The 9,397-nt window shown below is 40.4% G+C and overlaps 1 long non-coding RNA gene across 2 annotated transcripts; it reads right to left on the bottom strand.

The window, feature by feature from the left end:
- Nucleotides 1-6: 6 nt before the first annotated feature.
- LOC103131674 (uncharacterized) lies at nucleotides 7-6,676 on the bottom strand. 2 transcript variants are annotated; one of them, XR_475410.2, is made up of 4 exons: nucleotides 5,824-6,676; nucleotides 5,322-5,415; nucleotides 1,456-5,246; nucleotides 7-1,341 (listed from the first exon to the last, which is right to left on the bottom strand). It is a non-coding gene; the product is annotated as an uncharacterized LOC103131674 (long non-coding RNA). The 2 variants fall into 2 exon arrangements; XR_001660689.1 differs by having other exon boundaries at nucleotides 5,354-5,415.
- Nucleotides 6,677-9,397: the final 2,721 nt, after the last annotated feature.

Here is a 9,397-nt window from a genome sequence, read left to right as displayed (position 1 = left end):
TAAAAGTTTGATCTGTGGTTTGAAGAGGAACAGAAGAAATTTTCCTGAGAGTTACGTTTCTATTTTCTGTATTGTCCAATTTGTTCACCGTCATTAAACACAGACTTCACCTCCTGCATGTTTAGATCATTCACAGGAAATATAACAATAAAATAAACTGATTCTAAACCATTTAGTTCATTTAGGTGTGAGCTCATTCTGACTTAAAGGAAACTGAAAGGAAAGTTATAGAGTCATTTCATCAAAGTTGCATTTCCTGTCTCGGTTTACGAATGATCTGAGATCTAAGTAAAAATACATTTTAGAAAGACATTACCCTTTTTAATAATTACAGCAGCCTATTTTGCAAGAACAGTGACAGAGGTTCAGTACATGAAGATCCAGACTTGTAAAATCAAAAAGCAGACATCTAGAACCCATCATGGCTCTGGCTGGAACATCCTGTTTTTATTCATTCAGTTAGAATTAAAGGAGCTGCCAGTTAAAGTTGTCCTTTACTCTAAATCTGTGTTTCCTCAATGGAAACATGCTAGGTCATTACAGACCAGATTATATTTATGCTTCTGTCTGTAACCACAATCTCTCATTGAGGATGATGTTTTTCCTCTAGACTTGGACCTCATTGCTCCATGTAATCCAGGCTGGAATTACAAGTCGTCTCACACAAACTAAAGCCACAGGCAGATTCGTTGGGTAGCTTAGCCAACTTTGGAAACTGTGACTGAAGGGAAAGTGAGCAGGTTGCTTAAATGACCCAATTCCAACTTTTAATATACATTTTCAGCATTTGGGATGCCAGTCAGTGCTGTGAATTAAGTTGTCTGTACTGAAAATAATTGGGAAACTGAAAGCTGTTTGAAGTTATTGGGACTGATGTCTAGAATCATAAAGAGGAAGAAAGTAGAACAGCCACTACTGTCTGAAACCCTGACCTCTGCTGTAGCTCTAAATAAGGCTTTCTAAAAACACACAAATTGTGATTAAAGAGGAAAAGTTTGTTCAGTGATGGATGTCCGTCAGCTAGCATGTTTTCCACTCTGAACTCAACCCTCTGATCTTGCAAACTGAAAGAACAAAATCAGTGTTTTTGTGCAGCCGTCTGTGCCAGAAGTCCTCCCTCATGTTAAAACAACAAAGACTCAAAGGTCATGTTTTACCATCAGTGTGAAAACTTAAGGGAAACATTTCAGATATTTCTGCGTCATCACCTCTGAAATGCTGCTTGTGGTATCTCTGCATGTTGAGTCTTCAGCTGCATTTCTCTGCAAAGCTCTGCAGTATTAGGGAGTGTTTGGGCAGACTGACAGACCGCAGCCAGGGAGACTGGATCACTGCTTATTTCTGCATTAAACAAAAGAGAAGGACAATTACTGATGTCACATTTAAAGAGCCAAATCAAAATAAGAAGTCAAACAGGGAAAAAAGGCCAAATCACAGAGATACAACAATCCTCACCTGACCTTTCATCTAATTTACTGCTTTCCCAAATATTCCTGCTAATTCTGTGAAGAAACAAACGGAGAACTTCTGCTGGTTGGTGCCATTTTCTTCAGCCTCGAGTCTTCCACTCGAGTCCAGAACAGCGGTGGCTTGATGAAAAGGTCCTGATGAAAACTCTGGGATATTAAAAGAGTTGGTGGGGAGCCAAATAGCTCTCCGGTTAGCTTAAGTTCCAGTGAGGGAAACCTGGCTGGGACTCTGGTTCACTCATCCCCATCTGCAGTGAACCAGAACCGCCTGTTGGCTTCACTATCCTTTTACTTTCTCAGCTCAGCCAAACAGGAAGAAGCGAGGGCCCAGATGGTTTAAAGGTCACACAGAACCTGCTGCCGATAGAAAGCTGAAAAGTAAACTGAGCATCATCACAATGCACTTTAAAAAAGCTGGCAGTAAATCACCGTAAAGGAAAACTCACTTCAAACATGTTTTTTTTTTTTTTAGAAATGGCCTAATGAGGCCAATCAGTGGACTTTTTTATAAATTTTTTTAAACAACAGTCATAGCTTTCAAGTTCCATCCAATCAAAGTCCTGGTCTGGAAGATTTCCCAGTTTCCTCAGTTCTGAAGGTCAGGTAAAGAACTGAAAGCTCTCCATGTCAATGTACCGTTAGCCGAATACTTTCCGACTTCCACTGGTTTTTCAAAAAAAATGTCAACAGAAAATTCTGGAGGCCATTTGTCATTTTGACAGATCACAATTCACACTGGAACCACCTGGTCTAGAGTGATGAAATTTAGATTTTATGCACAAAGGTAACTTCATCAATCAATGAAAAAAAAAAAAGGAAAAGAAAAAAATTTTCATCAGAGTATCACCTCAAAGATGGACACAACGTATCTCACGACCTTGGAGCTGACAAACACGCTGAAGAGTTTTGACTGAGAAATACAGAAAGCAAAGACCGTCTCCCTGCTCAGGAGCCTCATGGAAACAGAACATTTTCCTCCCATGTTCACCAGAGTTTAACCAAGTAATAATTAGGTGTGGGTACCATGGTTCGTGTGGTGGCCAGGGTTCTGACCCAGGGTTTTTTGTGTGAATGATTTTAGGCCACCTTCAAGGTCACGAGTGTGGGTAAAATCTAGAGACTGATGGCTGTATTGTAGTGAGTGAGTCAGGCTTGAGGAAATATGTCTTGATAAAGATTACCTTGATTCTGTGACCCTGCTGGAATGGCAGAAAAGCTCATTTTTGATTGAGAACAGAAGCTGTGTTCAGGCCTCAGCTAGCAGAGTGTGGTCCTTTGTTTGGAGGAGTTCTGAGAGGACACATATTTATGATGGGAGAATAACAAGCTAACCATACTGCTGTTGTGCAACAGTATTTTTTTTATTAGAAACTGTTTCTTGGAGGGGATGGAAAAACCACTTCTAATATTTAGAACTTTTACTGTTTATTAGTTTGTTTAGTGAATGTTGCAGCAGAGCCCTGGGCTTATGTGGGATTTCTGAGCAACTTTAAACAAGCAGTTCCATTTTAATACAACTTATCCCACCAAAAAAAAAAAGAAAAGAAAGAAAAACAGAAAAAGGAGGACTGTGTGATAGTAAAAAACAAAAGGTCTGGACCATCTGGAAACTCTCCTCACAGTAGCCATGTGAACCATGGACTGAAGTCTGGAGACGGGGTGAAGGTTAGGCCAGTGGTGAGACACTTTCCATGGTCCCTCAAAACAGAAGAACTGCCATCAGGGTTATCCCTCTCCTTTTCCCTCCACTTGACAATTATTTAAAAAGTGCTGGGTCCTGGATGGTGATATGGAAAGTCAGAGCTGGACATAATTGCTGCACCTGTCAGAGAACAGAGACCGAACCTTTAATTTCACTGAGTAATGTCCCAGAGAGCACGGACAACGTTTCTTCTCAGAAGGCTTGTGGCACAACTAATACTCTGAACTGTGGCTTCATGACAAAAAAGCCTGAGGACTGAGTTCCTTGAAAAGTTCTGCTGCTTCCTTCCAGCCTGACCTCAAAGCTGCACACGTTTCAGCTTCAGGCACATGCAGGACAGATATGCCTCATAAATACTATTCTATGAACTATATGCTGAGTTACTGTTTTATTATAAACTAGTTTCTAAAGCTAATTATTCTATTTCTTTATTTATTTGATGGGCCTTGTGGTTTAAACTAGGCACTTTCTCCATGTTTTATCAAAGAGCTGTGAAAAAGTACTTTGTGCCCCATCTCAGATGTGTTTTTGCTTAAATAATTTAGATCAAACTAATCTTAGTAAAGGATAAAGATGGCCTGATTAAATACAAAAACACAGTTTTCAGTTAATGATTTCATTCACTAATGAGAAAGCTGTCCAAACCACCCTGGACATATGGGACAAATAATTGCCCTCTTAACTTTCTAACTAGTTTTCCCAAAATTTGCAGCAACAATTGGAGTTTGTGATAACAGACAAAGAGTCTTTATAATCAGCAGAGAAGAATTTTGGTTGACTCTGTGCAGAAATGACGTCTTAATCATCGCGAGGACAGCAATGTTTTTGTGGAATCATTGTCTGACATACAAGCATTTTGGGGGTGATGTTATTTCAACCACATTCAAGAGTTTGAGTATTTCATATCACAGTCCAGCATCTGAATGATGGTTTATGTCTGACTTTCCTTCAGCTGATTTATTACAGTTCAGTTACAAACTGTTTCTTGTTTCTTCCATTTGGTTTTTATTTCTTTTGTTGTACATTTCCAACTTCCAAATCATGGTGTCCTGATCTTCAGACGTTTTCTTTAGTCTCTGTGTGTTTTCAGTTTTACAATCTCCTCTTTCTGCTGCTACTTCCTCCAAACTCTAGACCCAGCTGACTGGAAACAACCAACATGTTCTTGGTGCAAATCCTTTGAGCTGACAGATGTCTCGTGGGGATCATCAGTCTTTCATCACTGAGTGATTCCATCATTTCTTTCTGCCGTATTTCATCTGATTGGTTGTTTTGTCCATAATTCATCCTGATGGCAAACAGAAGCTGAGCTATTGGACCACATTAAGTAAGACGGTGTGATGTCATATGTTGCCGTTTCTACCTCGGGGTGTTTAGCAGTCATAGGAGAGTCTGATGGATCAGAACCCAGAACATCATAACAGAACCAGCTTCTCCAGAGCTGATGTACCCTGAACGTCAAGCTAACTGCTTTGTTTCCAGGTAAACTCCACATTTTAGCTCCACATGGTGGAGTCACTTTGTTCAGAGTTGAAAAATCTTTAGGACTTTTTCCTGACAGCACTTCAAGTAGCAGTAAGCATCCATCTTTTTGTTCTGTTGGTTCTGTGATTTTCCCTCCGAGTTTCTGTCTTCACCAGTTTGTGTTGTTTTGTAGAGGAAGTTCCATCTTCACATGAAACCAGCGATCTCAGCCACTCTTCCCTCATCTTGCTCTTCCAGTGACCCCTGCAAGCAGCTGCTGGTGCTTAGACTTCAAAGAGCGATGAAGATCTCCAGCCACATATTTTCTATGTTTTACTAATTTTCTGTTCTTGCATGCAGCACATATTGATGAAAATCCCTTTAGACTTTGTTACAGCGACTGAGGTGGAGAGCCCAGCATGTCGGAGCTTAGTGGGTCCAGGACAGCAGAGGAGGATCAGAGGAGGATCCATGATTGAAGCCAACAGTTTGCTATGGAGGGCCTGTGGAGCCCGACCCAGACTGTTTCTAATAAACAGAACCAGAAGACGAGCCCAGATCAGCAGCAATGATAACCACTCACACATCCCAAGAAATATAATGTCTGCAAGCTGGAAGAACAGAAAGAGATGGGATTAGTGAAGGAATCTGCAACAGATACAAAAAGAACAAGTTTAAGAAAAAACCTGAGCAGCTTTTCTGTTGTTCTCTAACTCACTGGGATTTTCTGTAGCTGCTGCGACTGAAAGCAACAGAAGTGTGTTGGGACACAGATGAGTCCTGCAGGCCAAAAGGAGTTTAAATTTTACAGACTGAAAAAATGAGCTGCTTTATAAAATAGATTTGACAGTTTCTAATAAAAGTTCAAACTAAAAATGGAATCAGTGGGATGAAGCTGTGGAAGCACAACACACTGCTGTTCTACAGATATTTGGCACTTTTCTCACAGTTGTAGCTAAATTCTTGTTTAAACTTCATGAAGTCAAACAATATTCAAATTAGAATATAACTTTTTTTAAGAAACACATTTATACACAGAATACATATTCTAGGTTTGATTTTAATAAAGATACATTTTACAAAACAGCAGTGCATATTGTTCCTTCAATAAAACACTACAAATTATTTAACTCAAATACATGAACAAAACCAGATCACATTTCCAGTAAAACCAAATGAACAGCTTACCGGTACTCCTTTTTAAATCCAAGTCTTTTTTCCCATGAGTTTGATCAGTTTGCCTCTGAAACGCTTCTTTAGTAACCGCTTCATGTCTTCTTCAGCTCTGTTGTAAAACCAGCAGAGTGACTGGTGCATTCCTTATACTGCTGCTGATTTGACCGGAATGCTTTCAGCTGCTGAGACCTGCTGCAGAGTAGCAGAGAGTGTGCACACATCTGCACCTAAAAGCAGATCAGTGCAACATTTCTTCTCCACTGTTGCTAACAAAATGACATTGATGACCTATTATCACTGGATGCTATATAGACTCGGTGTGTTCAACAGAACCAAAATGTTTTCTTGCATTTTTATAAACGCTGCATTGCAGCTTTGGGTCTGTTCATATAAGTACACATAGATATAAACTATGGCAGCAGACTGAGCTCCCAGTAGCAGATGTGGCTGTTTAGATATTGTGGTCTCCTCTGGATCACTTAACAAAAGCAGAGACGGGGGCTCCAAAGTGTTTCACTTTTAAAACACATTTGGCAAAAGAAGCATCAAAAATAATCTTTTATTTTGATCATCATAGATTCCAGACTGTAGGAGAGCAAGAGAAGGGTTTGTTTGGATGAACTTGTGATGATGTCATTGATAGAAACAAGAAGGTCAAGATAAAAGTTTCCAGGTAAACAGAAGAAGAGGACAAATAAAAGCACTCTCATCAACATAGATCAAACTTTTCATGCGTCTCCTTTCAGATTATCTGATGGAGCAGATCTGAAACACTTGTGCAGCTTTCTGCAACATTTCCTCTTTTATCAAAGAAACATTTAAAGGGGTAGTATTATGTATTTCCCAGGCACATGGTGCCATTTTGTAGCACAATCAAGTTTCTATATTACCTTCAGTTGTTTATATATACATACACACACACATACATACATCAGGGGAGTCAGAAGTAGCTGGTATAATAAGTTCAGCAGATATGCAGTTCCATCAGGTGCTTGCTAATTGCTGCTGGCTAGTTTGAAGGAGCTGAAGGGGACTCACAGAGGAGGGGTGATGTTAGGCGGAAACTGGGAAGCATGGATACTGCAGCCTGCAGATGGAATTACGCCTCAAAGGCGGGAATAGGTCCAGCCAAATGATCTGCACAGCTGATTGGTTGCCACGAAAGATTTAAAGGTTTCTCAAATATGCATGAAAGAATCAAACACAACACTTTGATAATGAAATATAACATTAAGCTCAGAAAAGTCAATTTTACATATTTCCCCTTTAAAACAGTCTGTAGTTAGCTTTCTAAGGGACACATGATAAGGTGAGTAATGTTGATTTTGCTCAGACGAACTCGACAAGATTCCAAATAATTTTTTCAGAAAGTCATTTACTTTATTCACTTTTTTTATCTGCATCATTTCCACCTTCTCACTGTTGATTCCCAACATTTGGGCTATCTGGACTCATCAGGTCCTGCTCTCCACCTTCATACCTTTCCTACACTCTCTGGCGCATTTCCAGGGCTTCAGCTGAGATCAGTGGTTCTCATTTCAATAAACAGCCCTCTGATTGGCCAACACCAGCAGACGGATGTTGCGTATACATCCAGCAGCAAACTCCTGGATCTGGTCGGTACCAGAAGCTATGAGCTCGATCAGTGGCTGTGGGAGTGGAAAGGACAGAAGTTACTGGAAGGAGAAAGACAGTGGACAAAGTCAACTTTAAAAAGAAATTGACCATACGCAAATATGTTTGAGAACATTTAGTGTCATCTTCTCACTGCTGCCACCAACCAGAAACGGCAGAACATCCACTCTCCAATGCATGCCTCAGCAGAGGGCATACAGCTGCCTGCACACACACCTCTGCAGGTTTGTCCAGATGAAAGTGGTGCAGAGCAGCTGGACGTTAAAACCCTGCGCGTGAACCAAGAAGTCGAACGCTTTTCTGCTGCTCCAAAGGTCAAATTCTATCCCACTGTTAGTGGCTTGTGTAATGGATCTGGTTATATTTTATTGCGGAACAGCAGCTTTGGGCTTTACAGAAATCACCAGCTTTGGAAGTTTATTTTTGATTAAATAAAACTTGCTTCAATGAGCTGCTAATGATGTGGAGGAAGCAGAAAAACCCAGACTAAGTGAAACGCCACTGAGTAGCAGGTGTTTTTGGCCTCAGATTTTCTTCCCGTTTCCTATCTGAAATTCCTGCATCATGTCTGCAGCCAGCAGTAATGGAACCCAAGTCAAAGTATATCTGTGCATAAACATGCTAAATCTGGTTAGTGTGGGCTGTGTGGTCTAATCACAATGACGTTCTGCTGAGGTTCCCCAAGCTGCATGTTTGATTATTCTAAACAGTCAAACATTCCAACCCTGAGGTGAGCACTGAGGCCTTCCTCCTCCTAAGCACAACAAGGCCCTGATAAAAACCCAGCTGAGACGTCTGAGGCTCTTTTAGGCTGCAGACATCAAGGATTTCTTCTTCACAAAAGGAAACAAGATTCTGGGAAAGACCTCTGGGAAAACAGCAAGCATCAACATTTCTCCTGGCTTCAGTCAACATTAGCTGTGTTTCCTTTAAAAATGTGCATAAAACTTTGTCTATATTTCGCCAATATTGAAACAGAATTTTGCAATTGCGGGGATTCCACTAAATAAGAAATGCAATCAAACAAATACACGTTAATTGTTAACACAATAAAGAAAACATGATGTGTCATGATTTTATTTTATTTTATTTGGCAAATCATGATACTCAAAACTACTACTTGTCGTTTTCGTGGTTTGTGCCAGTGGCAACATCTGGTTGTTTATCATGTGACTCATGATGTGAAAAATATGTTTCCAATGCAGTTTAATAAAATCCATCTGTTTTTATGCGACCAAAAACATCACTTCCTTTTAATACCAAAACATTTTAACAAATACTTTTTTCAAAATTTAAGAAAAATTATTCTCAAAAATTCAAATTGTGAAATTATGTGGTTAATGGAAATGCAGCTACTGTCACATCCCTGTTCCTCAAGAGCAACACAAGACAATATCAACAAGACCTTACATGGTCCCTTCGTAAACTCTAGATGAGAATTATTTATGACACATTTAGCAGGATTATTATCCCATTCATCAGAGCTCCAGCAGCACATTTCCCTCCAGCAGCTCCAGAAAACATGCAGCTCCCTAAACAAGGCTCTTTAGTGAAAAACAGGATGCCTGAGAAGTGCCAGGGTTGCTTTATTTGCCAGCCTTGTGGCGTGTTATTCAGACGGGGCCAAATAAGGTCTCCTGAAGAGCAAAGCTAGGCTAAGATAAGCACGTCTCTCTTTGCAGCCTTTCTTCCAGCTCCATCTCTCCCTCCCAGTTGGGATCTCTGGGAATATAATCCAGTACTTGTTACACATTCCCTGACTGAAGGAACATCAACACTTGCTCAGCTTTTGAAAACTGCAGCAGGAATTCTGAAGATGTGTCCAGGGAGTCCAGGGAGCTCCCCTTCCCAGTTTCCCCATGTTTTACACTCAACTGTGGAGGCAAACAGGACAGACGGATGGCTGTGTTCAGCAAGGTCGAGGGGAACTTGCTGCAGAAGTCCAGGTAAA

Source organism: Poecilia formosa, unplaced genomic scaffold, assembly GCF_000485575.1.
Source record: "Poecilia formosa unplaced genomic scaffold, Poecilia_formosa-5.1.2 Scaffold809, whole genome shotgun sequence".
NCBI lineage: Eukaryota > Metazoa > Chordata > Actinopteri > Cyprinodontiformes > Poeciliidae > Poecilia > Poecilia formosa.
This window is presented reverse-complemented; position numbering and strand designations above follow the sequence as displayed.